This window comes from Orbicella faveolata, unplaced genomic scaffold (genome assembly GCF_042242905.1).
Source record: "Orbicella faveolata isolate gen_17 unplaced genomic scaffold, um_ofav_v1 contig_4, whole genome shotgun sequence".
Lineage (NCBI taxonomy): Eukaryota > Metazoa > Cnidaria > Anthozoa > Scleractinia > Merulinidae > Orbicella > Orbicella faveolata.
In genome coordinates, this window is record NW_028301569.1 from 8973310 (window position 1) to 9000259 (window position 26950).

The following is a 26950-nucleotide window of genomic DNA, read 5'->3' on the forward strand; positions in this document are numbered from 1 at the left end:
TTGACGGGATTCTAATTAACGATAGCCTTTTACTTTCGCCTTTGAAATTGATTTGTCTCTGGTTCGTGCATAATTATTGTGTTATTTGCGCCCAACACATTGACATAGATTTTCGTTTTTCACAAAGGGAAATACTGCGAGTTCGAGCATGAAACTTGGCATGGTATATCTTTAATAATGATATTTTAAGGCTGTAAAGTAAAATAATCGGAAAGTGAGGTACCAGATGCATTTTTATGCTGTTAAACATGACCTATATTTTGCCGTTATTTTTCACACGCTTCATAGCTGTTTTTAAAATGGTTCGGAAAACCACTCTATCAACATACCTGAGATTAGTTTAAAGCGAGGAATAAATTAGAGTGGTTGTTCCACATTTGTGTGAAGTTTGAAGTCAATTGAGTTTATTTTAAGACTTTAGCAGCGCTTCGTCCTCGCATCTTATTTCGGTCATCTTATTACGCGAAAAACCGCACTTTGACCGCGCTTTCAAATTTTCGCGAGTTTCTGAAAAATAAAAATTCGCTGGAACCTCTAAATATAATTTTTAGAATTAGGTCACCTAAGGGTATCTTTGGGCAAAATATGAGGGATTTGTCAAATGGGACGTTGACCGGCGTTTCTCGATCCTAACAGTCAGCCATTCTTAACAACCTGGACTTGTCGGTCTTTCAAAAGTGTTTTGGAACTCCCATTCAAATTTTCGCTCCACAGTGGAACCCAGCCTTACGGTCACCTCGTTATTACAACCACTTTTTTGTGTCCCGGCGAAATGACCAAACATTTTCTCATAAGAAAACCCTGTTAATGCGGTGACTCCGTTAATACGGCCAAAGGCAACATTCTGGAATCCCAGCCTGTATAATCCTTTATAATTATATACCCCGTTTGTTAATATTACATGTAGTGATTGAAGATTCAATTTTTAAAAATTATATCTGCATTCGGAATGCTTATTAAAGAACAGTTACTTAGAATTGCAATTGTAACATATCTGTTAGCTTCTGCTGTAAATATGTTACTTAATTTGGACCAGTCATGAAATTTGACCCTACCCCCTTAATACCGGTAAATATCGGCACGGTTGGTGACCAACGGGGTTCCACTTTACTTACAAGACACATCAAAAGTCTGCCAGCTTTGGTTTCTCAGGAAGTCAGAAAATAATTTAAATTGGCGGAAAAGTTATCCAAATGTTGACACAATACGCCCAAGAATTATAAGCATAACGACGAATTTTGTCTCAATTGAAAGCTGATTTGCGGCTTAACCTGGATGCAAAAATGCGTTAGGTCTGGCAATGACCCTGAGATGAAGAAACACAGTCGTCAAATCAAAACTTCCACCAGCGAAATAAAAAAAAGTGTTGGTATTCAAAATTCCGGTTCCTCCTTTTCGGCCGAGGGTAAATGTGCTTAGCGTCAAAAGATACGACGAGCGTGCATAGAGCTTTTACATGACATTCAAGTCTTCTCCCGAGTCAACAAGATACCAAGAATATAACTAAATGACACTGAAATAAAATTAAAAAAAAAAAAGGAAAAAAAACTTCAGTTCGGTCGATATTAGCCTGTGATGTTTTTCCCTCGAACCTCCTATCGCGTTATATTGATGAATGAACCCATATCTCATGCAATGATTAAAATTACACAAGCTAATGGGCTAATGTTCTGCAAGCAGGCAAACAGAAACTTAATGCCCTCTCGGCTGGGCTGTAACACGTTCGTACGTTATTATTTTATAGTCTTTTAGAAAACCAGGCAACTGCTTCGATTCATAAACAGAAAATTATTGCGGTCGCCGGTGATCTTTTGAGGCAATGTGCCTGACAAGCCATGACCGTAAAGGCCCCTGTATGGATGCACTTCATGTCTTTATAAGGAACGATTAAGAAATGGTTACATCGATGTTCTTTTGCTCCTACACGCGCCCAACTTTTACGCTTCCACACGTACCCAGGCTAAAACATCGTACGTTGGCATAAACACATGAGTAATCCAGTTGTGTGATTCGAATGACGAAAACAAACATTTCCATTACTGACTTCTCGCGTTGTACGCTCTCAGATTTGAAACAGGTATTCAGTTAAGAAGCCAATAATTGATAAAGGTCTCAAAGAAAATTTTGCTCTTCTCCAGCCTAACTGACTCCCCATGCCCGCTAATCATCTATAAGTGCTGTTTCGAAATAGCTTCTATGCACAAAGAAGACTGTCTGAATTACTCGTAGCATTAGTCATTGATTTTGAAAGGATCTCGTTCTCAACCTCAAACAAATGACTTCTAAAGTCGAATCACTGTTGCAAATGAAATAGGACAAGCTGGGTAAATACTGTGCTTTATCAATAAGTGACCCCACTCAGTGTCGAGTCAATAATGTTATGTCTTCAATCCCATTGTTTTGGTTTATGTTTCTGTACAACTCAGCGGAATGTAAAGCTTCTCACTAAACCAGTTTTGAACATCCAAACATCACCGGGATAAATTGTGTTGCCTTTTCAAAACAGTGAATCTAATCTACATTTTAGGCGTTGATAATTGCGCTGTTGATAGTTTTATCTCACCATTTCTTGGCACCCTGTGGTAATAAATTTATCCGCATCAGCGTAATTATCACGACAAAGCAAAAGTCGCTAAGATACGGTTTGGCCGCTACGGTATTAAAGTTTACTATGCATATTTGCGATATCTTGCGATGTCGGAAAATGTTGATCCAGTTTATAGCGTGGACAATTTATTTTCCTAGTTAACAGACAACTACTCAGTTTAAAATCTGCAGCTTAATTCAACTTTTCTGCGGAAAGATCCCGAGTTCGTCTTTCCTTCTTTTCCTAGTTTTGTTTTGGATCTCATAATCATCACGATAAAAATTTCAAGTGGACAAGTATATTTCTTTTGCTTGCAAGGCTTACCTCAAGGGTCCTGAAGTATTGCCGGGTTTCCCACAGAACGAGGTGGCAAAGAACGACAGCGGTTTTAGAGTAGCCAGCTTCCTTCAAAAGCGGCAAACGTTTAGTAACTGAGTTCTCATTCTCTAGTGACACCGCGATGTTTTCTTTTTTTTTTTTTTATAACCAATTTAGCATATCGGGTTATCTGTATCGCGGGATGTCAGGCCGATCGCTTACGTAAAATGCAGAGTAATTGGATTTGTATCGATGCATGACTCTACGGAACGCAAACTCTGCTTGAGGTCGTACTATTTTGCTGAAGACAACGCAATAAAACTAAACGCATGTATTGAATGAATTTGGCCACACATGTGGCGTGTTTGATTTGATCCAGGACACTTAATTGTGGCAACACAAATCCACAGGATTTCCATTGTTCAGCAAATGGTGGGGCGAACCATTACGTTACCGTCATGGCTCGACATAAATAACATTATGCGTGAACATAATGTTTGGTTTTAAATCGATGCATCAGGCTCTACGGAACGCTAACTCTGCTTGAAGTCGAACTAGTTTGCTGAAGAATGCGCAATAAAACTAGACACATGTATTGGATGAATTTGGCCACACATGAGGCCTTTTTAATTTGATCCAAATCTACAGGATTTCCATTGTTCAGCAAAGGTGGGGCGAAAAAGACGCCACGTGCCACCGGTTGTGGCAGCCCCACCAAGACAAAAGCAGAGTCAGCGTGGCAGAATAAGTCGAATAACATGAAGCTCACTCTTTATGTTGTGCCTAATGATATAGAGAAATTGCTAGCAACAGGCCTGTGTAGTCTTAACAGGCAAGCGTGAAACCGCCGCCCTTGCCTGACCGGCTTCAATGAAAAATTAAAGAGCACGTTTTACTAATTATTCTGTGGAAGAATAAATCATAGAAGTTAAAGGGAGCTAGTAAAGCCGCCGCCCCTGTCTGACCGACTTCACCAACAGGCGAAGGCTCGGACAAGGATATAAGGATTAAAGAATGAGAGTGAAGTCGCAGCTCCTGTATGACCGACTTCAGTAAACCCCCAGTTCTGAATATTGCTAATGGTAAAAGTAGGCCGTAAAGTAGCAGCCCCTGACTGTCCTACTTTAGTGGCCATCAATGAAGGACAGCAACATAGCAGCCCTTGTCTGACCCACGAAGCTGTCAGGACTTACTAAATACAGAAAAAGAAGGACCATCAAAATTAAATCAATTGGCATTGATACTTTCAGATCTAAGGTAAACCTTAAAGGCGTCAGATTTCCATCGACCGAGAGCTCGAATTTGCGCATCAGAAAAACCCTTGTCCGCAGCGTGACACGCGCCCCCGATGCGAAAATTGTGGTTTTTGTATCGACTAATGTCTAAGCCGCAATATGGGAGGCAACGCTGGAGCTCGGTAATAAATTGATACACAGAAGTAGGTGTCTGATCAGAATTATAAGAAAGAGGGGCAGGTCTATTACTTTGAAAGTTGTAGTACTTTAAAATTAAGAAGGGTTTTGACCGGGCAAAAGGGGACAGAATCATCCCGAGTAATTAGGATATCAAATGGCCGTATACACTGTATATCGAGTTATCTGTATCGGGATGTCAGGCCGCTCGCTTACGTAAAATGCACAACAATTAGATTTTTCATAACATTTACGGTGTGTCGCCAGTTCGTACAATGCACACAATTTTTGACTGAAAGATCAGGATGTCATTGTTCAGATTTGGCCTTTCTCTTTGTTGAACATTAACCGCAACACTTCCGTGGTGACTGAAGCCTTACACAAACGTTTGCGGTATGTAATCGACTGCGCCGTTGTACAGTTGTTGTATTTTGATCAGCCATTTGCTTCAGTCATGACATCTGTAGCAAACAGTCTAACGCTTGGTGTGTATTGATTTGCTATGAACGCAATGAAAGCTGATTGGAGAGATCGAAAATACAATTAATAATTTCCATAGGACCATCCACGGTTTTCTTTTTTTCCGCCAGCAGAGGCTGCTTTCAAGGAAGTGGATTTCAAAACGTTATCTTACCTGCGATAATACAGTGAAACGCCCTTCAATCCCTTAGCATTTACTCCTAAGCATTCAGTGACAAAATTTTGTTCGTCCAGTTGGCTTGTACGGGTTCTCCAAAACGCTCAATATTTCTGTCTTTCAAAACTCTTTAGAAACTTCCCTTCAAATTTTCGTTCAAGTGCCTACGCAGGCGCTATAGTGCGTCAAACATCTTTTGCTTTAAAAAAGGCACGAGCCGCGCTTGTGTGATTCGAATGGAGAAAACTAACACTTTCCGTAACGTACATCACTGACTTCTCGCGTTCTACACTATCAGTATTAGAGAAGGCAATAAATGATAACAAAAGGTCCTAAAGAAAATTTTGCACTTTTCAATGCTAATTGAATCATGAAACTGAACCTTATAAGTTCTGTTTCAAAATGGCTTCTGTGCACAAAGGAAAATGTCTGAATTACCCGTAGGTCATTGATTTCAAAAAAGATCTCTTTAGCCATTTGCTATACAAACACGGAATAAACTATTGACTCCTAGACGTACCGCCCATGTTGGCGGGCTGGTTGAAAATTAACATACTAAGCATTCAGCAAACTTGGTGGCGATCTTTAGGAGGGGTCTAGATATTGAAAGCTGTACTTTCTAAGCAACATCTCTTTTGAGTGACAGGTCATGGAATCAAATAGTCCACTGTCAGTGAGTGCTTTATCATTTATATGTCATCCGCCTCAGATAAAATATAATTAACGTACAGCAAGCATTTTTTCACAATGCGATGATTGCGATGTGAGTGATTCCGGCTAATTTGCTTTCCGTGTTTGTTGAAGCCTGGTTTTCACTAGCAATGCAGGCACAAGCGCAAGCATAAGCGCAAACACAATAATTCTTATTTCACCGTGAAAACGGCCTTGACGCAGGCATAAGCACAAGCGGAAGCACAAGCACAAGGATCAAAATGTTTCCTTCTTCTTGTGCTTGCGCTTATGCAACCTCCGGTTGCGACCACCTCTCGTAAGCGAACACCTTTCCTTAGCGACCAGCTTTCCAAATTACCAAAAGTTTCCAAGTCAAATCGTTATCTGTGGAACCTCTTTTAGGCGACCACCTCTCATAAGCGACCGCGACCTCTTTTAGAGCTAAAAGATTGAAATTTTCTTTTGTTTTTAACCTCCCGTAAGCGACCACTTAATTGACAGATAATCGAGCGGAAATTGGAGAATAAGTCTATCAGAAGTGAACCATGATACTCTCAGTAAATATATACTTTTGGAAAGCGTAAATATTTTTGGTGGCTACTAAAAGTTATTATATGGGTTTAGATCAGATGGGCACTGACATAGTTACCATATGCTAATAAGGCAAAATTTTGACCCAATTTGATCTCAGCTCTCGTTAGTGACCAACCCCCGTAAGCGACCACCTACAATCTTGGACAGAATAAAATGGAACAATTATCCCCCATCCCCCCCAAAGCAATGATGAAGGCGCGAAGGAGCAAAAGCGCGCCATTTTGGCATCATTGAAATGAGGGGAGGGGTGGTCCAGATGTTCCATTTATTTTGTCCAAGATTGTATTTAAGGTTTCAACGTGACAAGACAAAGGGAGCCAGTAATTAGGAACTAATATGTCAACACATTTATCGGCAGTACAAGGAAGTGGTGTCTGTCGCAGTCACGCGCGTCAGAGCTCAATGGTAACGCTGATAGCTAAAGTTTAGGCACTACAAGTAGAGTGTATTTTGATAACAATGAATAAATAAAAGCGTCGTTCTAACCCCAACTTTCCAGAGTAGTACTGCGATTAATAACGAATCATATTAGTGCTCGAAAAGCTCACTACAAACATGCCATTGAAAAAAAAGAATACCGAACGAAACACTGAGTTTCAGTACAAATTCCTGAAGACAACTTCGAATTTCACATTAAGCGAGATGTTTAATACAGAACAATCTATCGTATTTCACAGGAGTTGATCAATAAAACTATCGAGTCTGTGAATAGTCGTATCACTGTCATAATACGAAGCAATGACGGAAGACTGAAGTCAATAAAACTACGGTTCTCTATAGGCACTTGCACCATGTTAAAACGATGCTTACACGTTTAAGTGACGGTTTACGACATATTTCCTACGATTTAAATTGGTTTTTGGACGGTTTAAAACGGTTTTTGACGATTTAAGCGATCAATAAAATAAAAACTAAGTTAAGAATATTATTTTACTGCCCTGCTACAAAACCGTGCTAAACCGTAAAAAATCGTCAATAAAAACTTGCAAATCGTTGAATTTGATTTCAACGTAGATAAAAATCGTGCAAGACTCTTTTTTATAAAGAAAACTATTCTACAGAAAGAAAATACTTCAATAGGAAAATATTCAATAACTGCCTGAAAAGTTAAGGTTTTAAAAATAATGGAACGACAGCGTGAGGGCTTACGTGGCGCACTGGAGCAGCGCGTAAATCGCGGGTCAAGGTGGAGTGTGAGAACTCTCCCGGGTTCGAGACCGTTCTCCTCGTCTGCTGTTTTTCTTTCTTTCTTTTTTTCTTTCTGCGGGTAAGTTGAAATCGATTTTTTTTTTGTAGTAAAATCTGCTGGCAAACAGTGCCAATGCACTGCTATCAGGTCACTCTGTCTCCCTCACATCAATGAACCCTCCCTCCACGTGCACCATTGCCATCCACATATTGCCACCACGTCAGAGGTGCAAAAAAAAAAAAAAAAAAAAAACCAACAACAACTTGTGAAGGTATCGATGAGGTACTTTTAAAAGGACCGCAATTCAAAATTAAATTTTGAAAAACTAAGAAAGCGAGCTTAATCAGAGATGTGCAACGTTTAATATTTTTATTTCCCGCGCGCGCAGTACCAACAATTAAAAATATATTCGGCTTGGCTAAAGAAATAACTTTGCTTTTGGCCAACGCTTCCACACGCACTTATGCATATTCAATTTTCATATTAATAAAGTACATGACACCAAAAATAAACCATGTCGTGATTTTATTTCAATTCTGCTTCAATTGCTCACAGAGATCATCAGATTTTATTTCGGCTAACGTTCTTTTCCCTTGGTTATCGAACGTGCGACAACAGATCAGATGTGATCTGCATAGCAAAGATAGCTTCTTGTAACGCCAGTGTGGTCCTCAGACAATCTTGGACAGAATAAAATGGAACAATTATCCCCCATCCCCCCCAAAGCAATGATGAAGGCGCGAAGGAGCAAAAGCGCGCCATTTTGGCATCATTGAAATGAGGGGAGGGGTGGTCCAGATGTTCCATTTATTTTGTCCAAGATTGTAGGCTTGATATTTTGGGTGGTCGTTTGTACCGCTCAGGCGTAACACAAGCACAAGCGAATGAAAACACTGGATCCAGATTACCTCGCCCCTAAACAGTTTGAAATGTTCGGATGATTTTGCTTGTGCTTGTGTTTGCGTCGAATCTCGTTTTCAATCGGGTTATCCCTATTGCTTGCGTTTGTGCTTGCGTCGCTAGTGAAAACCCAGCTAAAGCATTCATGAACTATCATTATTGGGTTTATTTATTGGCGGCACCCTGCAACGATCCAAATTGGAGCGATCCAAATTGCAGAATTAAAATACTCTTTATAAAAGAAACCACACAGAGGGTTAACCGTGTAGTTTAGAATTTGTCCAAATTAAATCGCCTCTCGTGATTATCTAGCCTGAAAACAAGCTTACGTTTGGGGAGTAGAACACTTGAAGTGTTCGTTTAGAATACCTTAAAACCTCACGTATGCCTCAGTATTCAAACATGAACACGTTTCATACTTCGCATGAGTCTCGTGTTCCAGTCGAACACCACAGAACACTTGAAGTGTGTCGTTTAGAATACATTAAAACCTCACGTATGCCTCAGTATTCAAACATGAACACGTTTCATACTTCGCATGAGTCTCATGTTCCAGTCGAACATCACAGAACACTTGAAGTGTATCGTTTAGAATACCTTAAAACCTCACGTATGCCTCAGTATTTAAACATGAACACGTTTCATACTTCGCATGAGTCTCGTGTTCTAGTCGGATGCTTCGGAACACTAGCTAGCGTGTTGTCTGAATGAACTACGCGGTATAAAACATAAAACCCGTTCTTGACGACGCAATACATCTTTGGCTGTGAAAAATGTGACACAACTTTCGTATTCATAGCGTGCGATTCTCAAAAATTAGAGCATACTTGGCGTATTCATTAGTATTCGAAGACGCTCACGTCAGAAGTGGCGTCGTGCATCGCGTTTTCCAGTCGCAAACTCTCGAACAACTGAGAGTATTCGAAAATGTTCGAGTCATAAATGATCGCTATATCTTCGAAGAACATCTAATGCAACATTAATCTACCAAAACGTGGCCCGTATGATTTATCGAACACTTCGAGTCATTTACGAGTATTAAATTTGAATACGGAAAAACAGGCCGGATTCCTCTAGAATATTCCAGGTGTATTTCGAGTCAGCCGTAATCGAATACGTCAGAACATTGCGGCATACGCGGCGTGAGCCGATCCGTATTCGAGCGAATTCGGGCCCGAATATTTGGCTTTTCGCGCAGTGCATGGGGAGGGGGGGGGGGAGGGGGGGACTGCGATATATGGGTTATATAGGTGTGTGCCGCTGTGAAGGGTATGGTTTTCAAGCAGTTTACACTAGCATAGGGTATATAAATCAGAGTGTTTGGGTCTAAAATAGGGTGTCATTTTTCACGAAACTGACTTGTTGGTTGAAGATTTTATCTAAACTAAAGGGAACCAGGAATTGCCACTCAAAAATGTAAAAAAATGAAATCGGCAAGTTTAAATTTTTGTAACTCAGCCTCAACGTCGTCGATAGATGACTATCATAAAACACTACTGGATATTATTAACTGTCAAAAATCGGGATTCAGACGGAAATCGGCGGTTTTAATACTGGTTACTCTAGTATAGGGTAGCAAAATTCAGCTGAACTAGCTCTAGTATAGGCTTAGGGTTCCAGGGTCCCAGCGGCACATCCCCACCCAGAAATTCCTAAAGTACCCCCCCCCCCCCCCCTCGGGACGCAGACTTGCTTCGCTCGCCGACTCGCTCTTCGCCACTCTAGCGTGTGACTCTAAGGTTAGCCCGCTCACAGGCTACTGATTATTAAACAACTCTAAATGTACAGGTATACATATCACAAGTATCTGAGTAAACTTGAAGTAATCCCTCTGTAATGAAGCATGGTTTTTTTCAATTAAGAATTATCCTCCGAGCTCGAAGTTTCCATAAACTGAACGGTGTAAGCTGGCCTTCGCAGTAATTCCCTGTCGCTTTGAAAACCTAATGTTACACTTGATAAAGTTGAGAAAACAATCACTGCTGTTGAACCAATACATTGAACTTTCTCAATACTCTGATGGTAACATTATTAATTATTAAGTATTGTTTGACAAATTTAAAGCTATTTGTTTTTTCAGACCTGGGAAGGCATCAAGTTTATGGCAAGGGACCGACAGATGTGGAGGGAACATATTGCTGCCCTATACGCCACTTAGGCGTAAGGGGCATGAGTGAATGAGTGAGTGTTTTTTTCAGTATTTTCCAAACAGTGCTATTGATTGACATAGTTCTCAGCGATCATATAGATTCACTAAAGGATCTAGTGTTCTAGACAAATTTAAAAGGAATGACAATTTAACTGAGTGGTAATACCGCTCGGTTGGATTTTCCAAGCTTACCTCGGAGTCCTACCGTCTTCAACGTTGACCAGTCAAACGCCAACAGCTAGATGCTAGCTAAAGCTGTTTGTCAACCACAAACCAATGATACCAAAGGCGGCGAATCACTAATACAAATAAAATGGAACAAGCTGTGTAACTAACTGAGCGTTAGCAATAAATGATCCCACCAAGTGTCAAGTCAATAATGTTATGTTTTCAATCCCATTATTTTGGCGTCGCAATATTTAAAAAGGAATAACAACGTCAGTAGTGTTATGACTTCAATCCCCACTGTTTTGATGTCGCACGTTTTGCTTTATATTTCCGGAGTAGAACTCAACAAAGCTTCCTACTAAACCAATTTTAAACATCCAAACGTCTCAGTTTAACCGCTGTCGTTAAATAGTGCCTGTTATCTGGTTCCATTTCCTTTATTTTGGGATCCATTTAGCCGTCTAGTTATCAGACGAGTTAAGATAATTGACAGTGTTGTTGTTTTTAAGCTAGTGAAAATTAATCAACACAGTTGGGGCACTCCAAGGTGGTCATAATTTTAAAAAAGCCTTGATCTATCCTTCAATAACATTCGATTTGATTCCATCTTATTTCCGATAATTGCCATGTAAGTGGCCTGCGTGCCCTCTGCGCATTCATCCCTGCAGCGCTACGTGTGTGAGACTTGTTTTCAATGTTCAGTTTATTTTTATCTTCCCACTAATTGCATTTTAATCTCAGGGTTTTTTTTAAACCTTATATGTAGACAACATAAGGTAACATAACTGAAATTGACAAGATGTCTTGTCTCTCAAATCACAGCAAAAATTGCGACTGTCCCCCGTTTTTGGTGACCTAGGCGCGATACTGGCTCCTTGGCTTGCAACTTCCCACAAAGTGTTTTTTCTGCCTTTGGAACTTTTGTGTTTTATCGACTGTTTTGATTGAGGACAAAACACAAGAAGTAATTTTTATGAAGGCGGAGCACTCAACGCAAGCCTATCATAACAGACGCCCACCCAATGTTTATCATTTTAAAATCTATTATCCCAGGACAAGGTCGGCTACGAGATCGTCTATTTAACAGATTACTACCTGACAACAAAAACCATACATTACACTGCAAAGTTGCGATTCCCAAATTGTGTAAAATTCAATTTTTGAAAAAGTTATTTGCCATCGGATTTCCATATAAACACTGTAATTCCTGACCGCTTTGCCTACTACCCGTCGAGATGGCATCGAAAACCGTGATAAGGCCTATTGGCTTTCAACATAAACAATGCATACAAGCTCAGTATAAAGAGGTCAGCTCATCGGTCAGCTAATTTTTTAGACTTGGTCCTCCACGTTGTCAAATGTTTGCAACATTCCCGCGGAGCTGAGTCGTCTTTCACAAATGTTTCCGACAGTTTTAAGGTAACATATCCTTATCAGCCGCTTTGTTTGGGAGGCTGATTTATTAGTGTTGCCGGGAAGCCGGGGTTTATACTTTCTTGAACTTAATGGGCTCTTAATGGGCTCTTAATGGGCGATAACCTGTTGACACCTTAAGGTGGCTGCCTATAGTTTTACGATCGCGTGAGCGCTGAGGAAGTAATCTGCGCGCGCTCAAAATAAAACGTCAGTGTTTTTCGACATTTTATTACGTCAACATAAGCACAAAAAGCAAAACTGACAGTGAATTTTCTTGGGTTTCCTTTGGTGAAATTCCGTAAAATTTGGCAGATTGGTAGTAAATATTTTACTTTAGTCGGAGCTCGTTTTTCAGGGAAATCTATAAGACCAGATTTTTTGCAGCGGTAAAAGACATAAATTTGAAAATATCAAAAAAGCTGCCTTTACAAACCCTACGTTTTTCGGGTTTAAAATTCGCATCCCGCCGTATTCAATGTACCGTAAAAAATTTGGAAAATTTGACCGAAGGAAATTCAAGAAAATCACAAATAAAGCCCTAAAAACTGTAAACAACGCATTTGTTTGGGCATTTATTATTCAACATTCAAAGCCAAGATTGTAAGAGAGATGATAGTAAATCAACATATCATCATTGCTCATTACATTTAATAAGTTTTAAAGGACTGGGTGTAAAAACGAATGCAGAAACACCACTCAAAACATAACAATAGCGCGCGCAACGTGATAAATGATTACCCGTGGAGCCACCTGAAGTACCGCTTCAGACAAAAAAGATCGATCAAGCTTGTAACGCCGACAATAACGTGGATTTAAAACGTTATTAGTCTACAAAGATAATGAAGTTCAATCACGTATTATTTCAGTTTTTATTCACCCAGTGAATACACATTTACATAAGAAGGCGAGCAGTCCACTACTGTGTTTCGAATGACGAAAACAAACATTTCCATTACTGCCTTCTACCGTTCCAGCCTCCGATTTGAAACAGGCATCAAGGAAGCCAATAATACCTAAGGTTCCTAAAGAATATTCTGCTCTTCAGTGCTAACTAAATCATGAAACCGATCATCTGACATCATCCATAAATGCTTTTTCCAAATGGATTCTGCGCACAAAGAAAACGGTTTGAATTACTGGTAGCATAGGTCATTGATTTTAAAAGGTCTCTATAGCCATTCACGAAACCTCACTATTTCGAACCTTCCGATAACTCAAACCCAAAGTCGTTTCCCTCTCCCCAGTCGAACACTGTAATTTTATCCCCGTTTTGTCGAACTATCCGATTTTTCGAACCAAACTTACCAATGTCGTCGGGCTGGTTAAAAATTAATATAAGCTTTCCGCAACATACTTTGTGGTGATCTTTATGAGGGCTCTAGATAATGAAAGATGTATCTTCTAAGCAATTAATATCTCTTCGAGTGGCAGTTCATGGATTCAATTTGGAGTCAATTTGTCCAATGTCTGTGAATGCTTTTATCATTATCCGAGTTATCCATGTCATCCGCCGCGCCTTGTATGACGTGGGTAATTAAGCATTGAAGGATAATTGTCTATCTTGGTATCTTTTCATCTACAGACGTCGATATATCTTAGCAGTCGACGAGCGAAGGAGTGATATTGTACGCGCCCTATTTCAAGATGATTAGTTGCCGTGCAAACAAATTCAAGTTATACGCACAGAGTTAATTCTTAACTAAACTGAAGATAAACCTCAAGTTACAGTGTAAACCGATTAGCACCTTTTTAAGATCATTCATTAATCTTTTGTGACTCGAGGGTGGCCCAAAATTTATAACAAAGAGCAAGCATCTTTTAGAAAGCCTGCTATAACAGTTGCCTCAGGGCATTTTTCTCACGGCACATATAAGGGCATAAAAGCATTCCGGTGTAAATACTTTTCCTTAGGTTTTTCAAAGCCATGCATCAACGCCGTGTTTACATTATTTGTTCTCTCTACGTGTAATCAAAGCATTCATGACCTTTTATTTAGTTTATTTATCGGTTTCACCCTGCAACGATCCAAATTGAAGCAATATGATGAGGAGTGCCTTCACTTTGCAGGATTAAAATCCTTGTTTTAAAGCAAAAAAATTCCCGAAAAGTTTACCGAAATGAAATCGAAATTAAATGGCCCTTCTTGATTATTTAGCCTGAAAACAAGTTCACGCTTGGGGAGCAGGGCTACGCCGCGGACTTGTACTCGTTTCCAGTCATCGACTTGCTCTTCGCCGCTCGCGCGTGTGACTCCAAGGTGAGCCTGCTCACAGACTAGTGCGTGATTATTAAACATCCCTAAATGAATAGGGTACATGACAAATATTTGCGTGACTAGTTGTAGTAATACCCGCTTTGTAATGAACCATAATTTTTTCAATTAATCAAAGTTTCCCGATAATCTGAAACCGATCTGGCCTTCGCAGTAATTTTACTGGCATAGCCTCCTGTCGCTTTGAAAATCAAATGTTAAACGTGATAAAGTTGAGAAATTAATTACCGCTGTTGAATCAAGACATGTAACTTTCTCAATACTCTAATGGCAACATTATACTATAAGTATCGTTTGACAGATTTAAGGCTATTTGTTTTTCAGTATTTTCCAAACAGTACTTATCAATTGACACAGTTCTTAGCGATCACTAAAGGATTTACTGTGCTAGACATATTTAAAAAGGAATGACAACTTAACTGAATGGTAATACCGCTCGGTTGGAATTTCTAAGCTTACCTCAGTTCAGAGTCGTATCGTGTTCAACGTTGACCAGTCAAACGCCAACTGCTAGATGCTTCCTCAAGCTGTATATGTCAACCACGAACTATTGACTTCCACAGACGAATCACTAATGCGAATAAGCTGTTTAAACAACTGATCGTTAGCAATCACGATGATCCATTAATAGCGGAGCTCCGGCGGAGCCCCATACCCATATAGGGGAGAAAAGGAAACCCATGAATTGATTTTCTCATGGTTATCATGGCTAGCGGTATTGCTCGTGGGCGCGTACGCACGACGGCGACGACGACGACGGCGACGACGACGGAGTCGCGCAAGATGGCGGCCATACTCCAGCTAATAGGTTGACAGAGACATGCACCCTCAGTTGGTAGCGGGTGAATGCCATTTTTCTTGGCGGGATTTTTAAAGAAAAACGATATCGGAGGTTGATTTAATATTTTTAAGACAGGGTTGCGCTGAAGCAAAAGACAGAAAGCAAGAATTAACAGGCAAAGAAGTAGCGAAGAATATCGCGAAAAAGACTGAGCGGGCCAGCGCTGGGGAAGGAGGCGAAACAGTACTGAACAATGCCGTGAATTATAACCAGTCAAGGGCTAGAGAAAGGAGGTGAAATAATACCGAACAATGCCGTGAACCAAAGCTAACGAGGGCTATAGAAAGGAGGCGAAAGTACCCGACAAATTGATTCAGAAGACTGCCGAACTCCCCATGGCCAAGTTCAAAATTCGCGCGAACGTGATGCTGTGCAGCCGTGCAAGAAAATTCAAAAGTCACCTGATTTGGTCAGGTGATGAACATTAGAGAAATCAAACGTACCCGAGTGTTTTAGAGAAATTGCAAAACACTAAACGTAGCGGAAAGAAGTGGTTGATTCGTTGATCTATCGAAAATATAACTTCAGTTTAGTCTTCACAACTTTTGCTGCAAGTTTCTGCCTGGAAGATTTACACTGGCCGAACTGAATTGCCAACTTGCGGTAAGTGACTTTTGTTGTTGCGTTTGGTATGAAAATTAACAAGTTTCCTCGGCGATATAAGCTTATTTTCAATTGGAATCCATTAAAAGTCTTCCTTATTTGAAGCCATGCTGTAAGAGATTTTAAAAATTGCATCGTTTTAATTTCGCTCGTCTCTAGACAATAACACGTGGGTCGCTTTGGAGGTTGCTGTAAGTTGTAAACAAATTATGTTTTCTATCGATTTTCGTCGTCAATTTAAGCTTATAACCTCACATCTAAAAATAAGCTTAACCAAAATCGTACTTGTAAACACGGCCGGGCGAGTTTTGAAGTTTTCTCTGATTTAGTTAGCACTGCCGCTTCGTAGACTGCTAAAATTTGTTCTTCTGTTGTTGAAAACTGAACCAAGAAAGGTCTACAAACCATTTTAAGCCGAAGCGAACAGGATTTGCTAAATTTACTTTTGTTCCTATGTGAATATTTGCATATTGTGATTACAAAGTATGGAGATTTCCTCGCTTTGTTAGTTCAATTTATTCGGTTTGGCGAAATGCTTTTGTGAATTCCGAGGTTAAATTGGTTGAAGACTGGTAAAGCTACTGCCAATGAAATGACTGCATAGCTAAATTAAGCCGTCGGCAAAAATACAGACTCTCAGTAATATTCAAATTTAAGCGTGAATAATTTTTCAACTTTAACACCGCAAGCTTAAACGAATTTTCTTTACCCTCTCTTTTATTCGGTCACCGTTCACTGAAAAGGGATTTGCTGTTGATACTCGAGCTCAGATGTAGTGATATGCATCTTGTGTTTATAATGTAGATTTCCTCGTTTTATTTTGTTGTCTGTCCAATTAGTTCGGTTTGGTGAAATGCTTATATAGTCCAAAATGTCGAGTAGACGATTATGCATGGCAATCCTGTCTGCAAATGAAGCTCTGCTTTGATTTTGATTGGCTATTTCATGTTATTTGTGCCATTGCTTTTGGTTGGGGGTACATGGACCGTATTTTGTTAATAAGAGGTTATTCCCCAATGCGGTATTTACACTTAATATGGAAATGTTCCAAAAAAGTGAGATAGAACTAATTGACTCGGTAAATTGAACAGTGTAATAGAAGTTCTTGCCCTGACCATTTCTCAGTAATAAGAAGAACTTTTACATACATATATACACAATTTAGTTGGAGAGAGTGCTCTCCTATCTCCACTCTCTCTCTCTCTTTACTCTCTTCTTCACACTAATTTTTTATTTACTAACTTATTAAATGAATGTCACTGACTGTTTTCTTTGTTGTGCATGCATACTTTTTTGCTGGTCGAAGAAAGTTTCAGTTTCTTCCTGGTTGTACAGTTTCCTTTCTCCTGTCCTGTACCAATTTGTTTGTGATATAACTTCGTGAATTCTCTATTCTCCTTAAATTTTATCTCATCAGGTTGATAGAATGCACTCTCAGAGTGTTCCATCATTGTCTTCAGTCGCTACAATTTTCCGGAAAAAAAGCAATAGTTTTCTTAATTTCCTTTTACTTTGTGTTAGGACTTTTTAGCCTGCCTGTAATTGGCCCATGGGCATTATGGGAGAATAATTTTCAAGTAAAGAATTACATTCATTTTAGTGTTGAGTATTTTAAATTGTTATGAATTAGGTATTTCTTTTTATTTTTTATATTTTTTATTTTAGTCCCACGCAATGTTTTATGGTTTTACCGAGGTATACCATGTAAATGTAAATAATGCACTGGAATTGGCAAATCAGAGTGTGCATTATATCGGCTTTAAACACAAACCACATATTATAAATGACTCATGTAAATGGTATTTTTATTACAGAGAACTGGACAGGGCAAGAACTTCTCCTTCTTTTGTGAATTTATATATTAATTCCTCTCAGTGCTGTCAAAATGTCTCAGGAACCTTCATTTCTGATAATCTATTATTTTCCACCATACCTACAGCACAGAAGCTCACCAAATCCTAACTGATAACTAACATGTGTGTATCTCTAGCCTTTGCTGTGTGCTACATGTATATTCTGTTATCCTGCCTTAACTGCTAGGAAAAATTTTGGCAGAGCTGTTTCAACAGTTTCACTTAAATTTCCAGTAACAGCGCTACATGTAGCAGTGTTATTGAGTGTGAACTTTATGGGGGATTTTAAATTTTTATTTTTTTATGATTACAGACGACAACAAATATACATGTGTATACATAACCTGATGTTGGTGTTGGTTACAAACTGTAGTTCATAATAGTCATCCTATTACAGGTAAGGGGGAAAAGTTCAGAGAGTTTAGAACATTTCTTCCCCCAGCACACCTTCTGTCTATAGGTGCAATAATTGAGAGGTTATATATATGTACGAAGAGTAATGTAAAGTTACTGTATAAACTTAGCATTAAAATCTGACATTTGAATGCCTCCTTTGCTAAAATTAGTCATGATTTAATTGTTATCACTCCCTGTGAATTCATAGAGATTCCAGAGGCAATTATAACCTAATGTGGAAGTCCTGTCTTCAAGTGAGGGAAAATGACACAAAAGAGTTACAATGAAAGTAAAGAGAATTGTGAATGTTGATATGGTGTACATTATACATCTTGTAAAGGCATTTGGTGAGTGCCAAAGGCATAACATTTCATGTATTGCTTTTTCAGGACAAATTATATAACAGTGATGTTTTAAAAGGTGTGATCAGAAAAATAATGAGTACATTGTCCAGGCAGCATCAGTTTATGGACAGCATATGCAGACGGTAAGAGGAACTGTAAGCACTACCATGTAAGTTAGTTTTATGCTTATGACTTCTTGTTCTTGAATTTTGTGTCATTTCATCACAAGAATAGGTAACGAAAGATGCAATAGTTGTTGCAATATATTTTTGAAGGAAACTTATGTCTGCCTATGCTGGATAACAGCCATGTGTAAACTGAATGTGAAGCAAACAATATGTTAAATATGGGGCAACCCTAAAACCCAGAAAGCGGAATCCGGAATCTGGAACCAAAAACCGGAATCCAGAAACTGGAAACCGGAATCCGCAAATCAAAGAAAATAAGTTCTTCAAGTATGCGAAAATTGTTTTGCTTAGCTTTTCGACTGTAAAAAGTAAGCTGCCAAGTAAAAAGGACCTCAAACTTTTTGAATTTGTGCAACCGTTATTTTTAGTGAGGGCTATGATTATGAGAATCTCAGTAAAGTGCATCTTAATTTTATTCCAAGCACCTCGAGAGTGTCTAAAATAAGGTTGCTGGTAATTGCCATTTCGTTTAATTAGTGATCTTCAATTTACTGGAAGTATAAATTTATCCTTTATGTCTAGTACATACTGAACAAGATAGAAAATGTCATAGAGAACAGGATATCCATCAGTGGCAGCCCCCTGTACATTGACGGTCATGCCCCCCAATTTCGAAGTCCAAGGGCTAACCCGTCTGGTCTAAATATGAAATTTGATTTTTCCAACAGATACGAGACCAATTCCAGATTAACACAATTTCCACACATACTGTGACAAATCAGCATTTCATATTCTTGGCAGCCATCATATTAAAACAATTTGTAGAAATGTTGCACACTTACTTCCGTCTGCTTCTCACTTGCTGACAGATCAGACCACATGCTGTTCAAAGATGCTAAAAGACTGCCAGAAACTCGCTGCAATAGCCTATAATAGCTTGTTGTTAATGTGCTGCTCACCAGTCTTCTCAGAGCAATTTGATCTAGACAAGAACCGGGCTCTCACCAGGGCCAGCTTGAACAAAAGATGGGTAACTTAGTCTATGAGCAGGCTCTCGTGTTTGGGCTGGGGGTGTGATTGGCAAAGCCGCATGAAGGCTCTTGGTGACATGCCAATGCAGAAAAACACTAGACACCTATTTAGCCTGCTCAGACAATAGAGACAGATACTAGAGCCTGCTCGCAGGCTATGAGTAACTCTATCCACCCAAAAAATCAGTAACCCTGACTGGATAGTGATGTACCGAATGAATAGCTTTATGCAGCTTTTGAACAACGGGGCCAGATATATAGCTAAGGGTTGTTCAGAGCTAGTCAATAATTTTTTAGCAATTACAGTCTGTGGGTGAAGTAAAGCCAAGAAAATAAATAACAACAAAATGATTTTTGCTATATTTATTTATTAGACATTGCTGAAGTGAATTATTTCTATCATCATTCATAATATCTGGATTCCAGATTCTGGTTTTTCACCCTTGTGAGATAACTTTAAGAATTCCTAGGAATTCCTAGGAAAAAATTCCCAGGAATTCCTAAGAATTCCTAGGAATTCCTAGGAATCTAAGGTGTGAATTTTCACGGTAATTCGGACTCGGAATTCCTAGGAATTCCCAGGAATTCCAAGTTTACATAGAGCTGACTTGGAATTCCTAGCAATTCCTAGGAATTCCAACTGAAATATACTCACCTTGAAAATTCCTAGGAATTTCTGAGAATAACTTGGAATTTGTAAGATTTTTTGAGAATAGGTTGGAATTTTTGGGAAAATCTGAGAAAAACTGGGAATTTTGTATCATTTGTAGGCCAGACAAAATTTTGATGATAAATGCCCAGCATTAAAATAACAAATAAAGTCACTGATATCACATCAAACAGGTTTTAAATGAATGGTTTATTACATTGGCTCTCATGAATTTAAACATAAGAATAATCATCCTGTTTCTTTTTCATTACATCAAGAATCAAAAGTAAAACTGAAAACAGATATGAAGGTCAAACTTTTACATGTTTGATAAAAAGAGAATTTTTTCAGATAATTTACTTACTTTTTTAGTTTACAAATCCAACAATTTTCCATACACAAGATTTTACCTTAAATTATTGTTATTGTGTGGAACATATCTGGATTTTCATGATTGTAAGGAATCAGTGATAAGAACAAAACTGAGACATTCCTTAAAATTAAAAAAAGGCTGAGTTTGGGCAAACTTAGCTGCTGTTCAGTTATTTCTGTTGATTCTGCAGCTAGCCTCTTCATCTTCATCTTTGTTGTATGACACCTAAAACAAAATTTAAAAAAATACATTACACTGCGATATATTTGAGGTAATGTAAGACTGAGATCCAAATATTTATGTGCTCACAGTTTAATACATGCAGCTAATTAAGGCCTGACTGTAAGCTGGTTGAAATGTTAAAAGAGAAGACTTGATAATTGTGAAGGTGCTTGTATACTATTGATAAATATGTTACATAAATCTTGAGCTTACAGTAGACTAAATCAAGGTTTTCCTTCTTCTATAAGTGTATCAACAACTCTCGAATTGGAGGATATATATCACGGTTTTTAGCCAAATTTAGACATTAGAAATATTAAAAAAGACACTTAAAACATTAAAGGAACATTTAAATAATAGAGTACACACAAAAGAATATACGAATGGACAAAAATGGAAGATCAACACGGATTGCCATACAGTCAGGTTGAAACACACAGGAGACATATCAAACTCGTGCAGACTGTGGCTGCCTCGTTGGAGTTTTTGTCGAGAACTTTGACTGGGATCAGCGAGAACTGCTATATTTGTTTCGTTTGAACAAGTGTGGCGAGAGAAACGACTTGTTATTCGCAAATCAAATTGTTTAGGCATGCCCTCTGGACAACGTAAATTGTTTCAACCTTGCTTTAGACAGAATTCATTTCATGCCATGACTGAGTGACCCACTCGTGTATGATTCGTGATGACAAAGTTCATTCAAAAGCTTTTGTCTAAATAAAAGAAGTTACTTTGTATAATATAGGGTTACTTGAATTCGATTACTCACCAAATAATTTTGTATACAGCTAATCTGCCCTTTGAATTTTTCCCCGTTGAAACATCCACAGTAAGACTTTCTTTTAGCTCCAAATCTTCGCCAAGAATAACATGTTTCTCGTTAATGACACTCGCGCTGTTTACTTCTAGTCACAGGACCGCGGCAAAAACCATTTTGATATAATTTTGGAAGTGAAATCTACTAATACGCACGAGCGATCAACCGTTAACGCTGAATTCAAAGATGGGCGCCAAAAGAGAATGACTAACGCGATCTTTGTCACGTTCACTCTCGAGGATAGTCACGTGAAAATTTGCGTGCTGTGATTGGTTCAGTTGATCAGTTGAGGAGAGAATGGAAACTGGAGAAGAAGGAGAGAGAGAGACTGGCAACGAGGTTGCCAGACCAGTCGCTTTCGATGGCAAGTCTGTTCCCTTTCCACGCTGTTTTGGTGGTCTTTTGAAAGATGGGTCTTGCTTCAAAAGGAAAAAACTACATAAACTTTTTACGAAGAAATCGAGGAAAATGGAACGTACTTTAACTAGTTGATCTGTTCCCGACGGTTGTCAAGATAACAAAGGATCGTGAGGCACTTAAATCAAGTTCACTGCAAAGGTAAGGAATGCAATTTTATAGGGATTTTCTGTTATGATAAGCTATAATTCTAAATAAATCAAAGTAAGCAATGCATTATGTCCTCTTTAAAAACCCCAAAAGCCGAAATTCACCTAAAAGGTTTCAGATCGACCGGAGAAAACGAGATAAATTCTGCGAAATAAGCTTAAGCTTGTTGTAAGTCCACCAAATCTATTTTGAGAGCCCACGTGTTTCAACACCCAGTCAGCACAATGCAGCAAGTAGAAATTTGCAATGCTTATCATTTTTTCCTTTGAATTATTTATAAGGATTAACATTATATGAGATCTATAGTCTTTTCAATACATCAAGATGTAGGTTTTTTTTATTTGTCATTTATTTATGTCAGTTATTTATTTGTTTCCCACTGACTCATAATATTTTTTATTCTTTTGATTTTGCTGTGTCATGAATTAAAGTGACCGAGTGGACAAGGAAATACAAGAAACATGGTGATGATCCCACTATACCCATACCAAAATCTACAAGATTTGACCACATAAATTGCTTAAAGCAGTCTTCCCAGGCCAGTTGATGTCATCTCCCTCTCTTGCATCACCTTTTCCTGGAGATCATTTCCAGCACCATGAACAGAACATCTCAGAGTTTTCGGCTCGCCTGAGTGAGATGGCTGTTGGCAGAAATGTTGTGGATGACTTTGATGGACTATGGAGTCAACCTTTATGCAAGAATTGAAGCTTCACAGAAGCATTTGATGAAATTGAGTTGCCAATACACTCTACCTGAAAAGACTACAGAAATACCAATTGATGTAATACTCACAACAACTCAGATTTGTCCACAGACACTGATTCAGATAATGATGTTGAAGTTTCTAGTTCTGACTCCTCTGAAGAAATTGAGAACTCTGACACTGATGGCCATTCACTGGACTCCCCTGATGAAAGTGAAACTAATTGTTCACAAGAAAAAAAACATTTTCTGCCAAAGAATATGCCTGTATGGTTATTCTGGCCTTAATTTCAAGACATTGTATGACAATGAGAGGCTGCTAAAGATATCCTTGTTTTAATGAAACTACGGGTAATTTGTCCAGAGAATGTCACAGTACAGTTTTACAAATGTACAGCAAGTGTGTGGAAACTGTGAGCTTTTCATTTCTGACATCTGTGAGAGATGTCTTCCTCTTTTTCCTTAAGTCATAAAGGATCAAGTCAAAAATAATGTTCAACAGTGGGCTGTGATGGGTATGTGTGTGAATCTACAATTATATTAAATATATACATGCATATATATACTTTTGGATTTATTGAAATTGTAAATAATATATATACATTTATGCTGACAGGAATTTTTTGCTTAATCTATTTATCAAATCTGAGAGCATCCATTTTTCTATCAGTTAAACTCTGGGTGTTTGATTTAAGGGTCCATATGGGCACATATACACTAACAAATCAGGTTGTATCTAAAAAGCAATGTTATGAGTGCTATAGTTTTATGTTGAGTTGTCAGACTTAAACTGGAATTAATGTAGTAACATTTGTTTGGAAATAATTACCTTGGAGCTTGACAACAATAAAAAGGTATGGAACTCCAGGGAAATGATCCTGTTGATTTTTACTAATTCACAGAAACTGATTCATGCACTGAGTTCATCTTTAATTTTGACATTTTGGGAAATTTATAGAAATTTCAAACACAATATTTCATGTGTTTTAGCTGTTCCCCAAAATTCCTAAATATTCCAAAAACATTCCTAGGAATTCCCAATAATTCCCAGTCATACTTCCACTATTCCCAAATATTCCCAGAAATTCCAAGGTCTTGGATAAAGAATAATTTGCATGTCTTGGAATAACTTGGAATTCCTAAGAATTCCTAGGAATTCTTAGGAATTCCCAGACTACTGGGAATTTATTTCGCAGGGGTGGTTCCGGATTCTGGATTCCAGATTCTGGATTCCGGATTTCGGTTTCCAAATTCAGTGTTTTAGGGTTGCCCCAGATGATGTATGTGCATATGTTAATCTTGAATAATCTGAAATTTCAGAGAGTTTAAAAATATCATATCATATCTGTGATGGTTCTGAGGTGGAGGGCTGTTACATGTACATGCAAATGTCTCATGCACGATTTTTCACTCATGATTCAGGTGCAAATAGTTTCTGTATCTGTTGATGTGCAACAATCTACACCAATATTTCAACCTAATAATGTACAGTGTATATTAATTAACCAAATTATGCTGTTTGTTTTTAGTTGGCCAGTGCTACTACATAGTAATGTGATGTTGAAGTGCACAAATTTACAAACATGCCCAGTGTCAACTTGTCAAATACATGTATATGAACTGGCCAGACAGTGTAGATTACAAAATTCTCTGAAAGGTAAGATGTTTCTTAAACATTATTTTGTAATTAATGATTTCTCAGACATTGTTTTCTTCAAGAAAAGATTCATACCCCACATGGAGGCTTTTCTCTATTAGAGCTCTTGATTCCTGATACTTTAATTTGGAATTTCTAAAGACTGGCCGTGAATGGGTGTTGGGTGTGAATATCTTCTGGAACTGCACATTCATTCATTGAGTAGGCAAGAACATCAGTATTTATCCTGACAAACTCCGATTTTCTTCTGGAAGCTGAACTCATATACAGTTGTACAGTTATATGTACAACCAAACAGCCTGGATGACCCTGTGATTGGGACTGTGCACATTGTTGTAACCCTCAATGTTCCAGTTGCTTGTTTGAAGCAAATTGCATTTGCTCTCAAAAGCAAGTGGCGAAGTTCATAACAGTTATGTAAGTTTGCTTTGTATTATCAGGGCAGAGCCTGCCACAGTGAAAGTTGGAGTACCAACCCCTAGCATTTGATTCACTACTAACACTCAGTAAACTGCTAACAATGAAGTACACTGTATATCAAAGAAAGGAATTACATGCCTGTTCCTGTCAGTCAATATATGAACAGGTTACAGATGGGGAGCCTGTATTAAAACATCAAAGATTTTCAAAGCAACCATGGCCTGGTGAGATATTTCTGAGGTAATATAAATTTAAGGTCCTTATGATTGCTTATAGGCATTGATTTTTATTGTAAACAATATCTTACTGAGTGTATTTTTCTTGTGTGCTAATTGTTGGAGAACACAGAGGTCACTGTTATGACAGAGATATTAATTTGTGAAAAGTTCTATAAACAAATGCATCTGGGAACAAATTAATTTATCATGGATGCAGCTTCTGAGAGATCCCCAATATTAATGGAACATACACTGTTCATACAGTATATGTAAAAGAGTTTAGTAATTCATTACTTATGATTGTAATGCTTTGTTTGGTTTCTCTGTATTTACAGACAACTTGATGGGATTATAAATTCTGCACCAAGTTCATTGAATAAACTGACTTGGAGGTTCAGTTCTGCAACCCATCCTGTTTGTAGTAATATCATAGCTGCAACATTGTGACAGATACACTGCATTACATTATTAAGAAACACATATTAACTAATTATTTTTAAGTGCCTGTTAATTTAATCAGTTTTTCTTAGAGATAATTTACTCATGGTTTATTTAAATAATTGGCTTTTTGGCTTCAAAATGATATTTATTGAGCTTTTAAATCAATTTTGTGATAATCTGCATTGGACATGGCATAAATTGATATTTTGCCAACACGAAATGGAGAACTGGGTCTTAAGCAAAGTTGCAGGATTAGCATTTTTGTAGAAAGAAAGGGTTGAGAAATTTGTGACATTCTACAGACAGCCTTGCCATTCGCAATGTCCGATAAGGTTAATTTGTTCCATTCTGTTGTAGAAATAGTGTTCTCTAATTTATAAATCATTTCAATCTGTTGTTTAAACGATTGCCTTATAACCCCATGTCTGGCTTTGGTGCATGTAGGATATTGATGTATTTTTTATCCATTTTGCTGTAAATTATCTTAATTGATGTGTTAATCAAAACATATCTTGGATATGCTGGGCTCTTCTGACAAATGTACCTATGCCTCATAACCTTTGAGTGCATTTGGTTGTGTAGTGCAGACAAAATACATGTACATAATGTAACTTCCTCTTAGCTCACTGATAATTCTTGGTATAATTTAATCATAGCAAAATTAATCAATGGAACCCAATCGCAGCTCTTGTAGTCCACAATGCCAGTCGAGAAAAAGAACAAATCACATTGAAATTGAATAATAAAATTATTATTAGAAGCCTATGCAAGTATTCATGATCAGCCAAAAAAAAATATCGTAATTACCATTCATGCGAGGGTGATTTTGTTTATTGCAAACCCTTCCAGCAGGAGGAGACTCCATACAATAGTGAAGATGGCTAAATGTATCTTTGGGGACAAGTTAGAAAACAAAACTTTCCAACTTTTCACATATGTATACTGTTTTGGTATTTTTGTGAGATTTCATTTGGTAGAGATTCAGGGACTGAGTATATTGTAACCACTGTATTTCAATCAGTCCCCACAACAAAAAAAATGTGTAAACTTCTTTTGTGTGGGAGTCCCCATGTTAACTAAGGAAGAATATAATGATTAATGACAATGCCTTGTCTTTCTGAATAAGGTAGGAAAGAACAAGAAATGCCACCAAAAAGCACAGAAGACAGTTCTGTTATGTGATCAAGATTTTTGGTAGCTTCCCAGAAATCCTTGAAATCGTGGCTCTATATTTCATAATCACACCATCTTACACCTCGATCTGCTGAAGTAATACTAGTTCCGGCTGAAACTATTAAATCATTCGCAATTTACCTCATACATGTTGGATTATTTTCATTAGTAACAACATTCCGAAAAATAACTGAGGAG

At 38.2% G+C, this 26950-nt stretch overlaps 2 long non-coding RNA genes across 6 annotated transcripts; one reads left to right on the forward strand and one right to left on the reverse strand.

The window, feature by feature from the left end:
• The first annotated feature begins 15207 nt into the window (after positions 1-15207).
• Positions 15208-26897, forward strand: LOC149101347 (uncharacterized). Of its 5 annotated transcripts, none has more exons than XR_016203047.1 (6): positions 15208-15758; positions 17925-18296; positions 18397-18494; positions 24373-24500; positions 24941-25160; positions 25474-26897. It is a non-coding gene; the product is annotated as an uncharacterized LOC149101347 (long non-coding RNA). The 5 variants fall into 5 exon arrangements; XR_016203048.1 differs by having other exon boundaries at positions 24941-25144; XR_016203050.1 differs by lacking the exon at positions 25474-26897 and having other exon boundaries at positions 17925-18008; positions 18216-18296; positions 24941-25120.
• Positions 20351-21814, reverse strand: LOC149101348 (uncharacterized). Its single transcript, XR_016203130.1, has 2 exons — positions 21524-21814; positions 20351-20757 (listed from the first exon to the last, which is right to left on the reverse strand). It is a non-coding gene; the product is annotated as an uncharacterized LOC149101348 (long non-coding RNA).
• Positions 26898-26950: the final 53 nt, after the last annotated feature.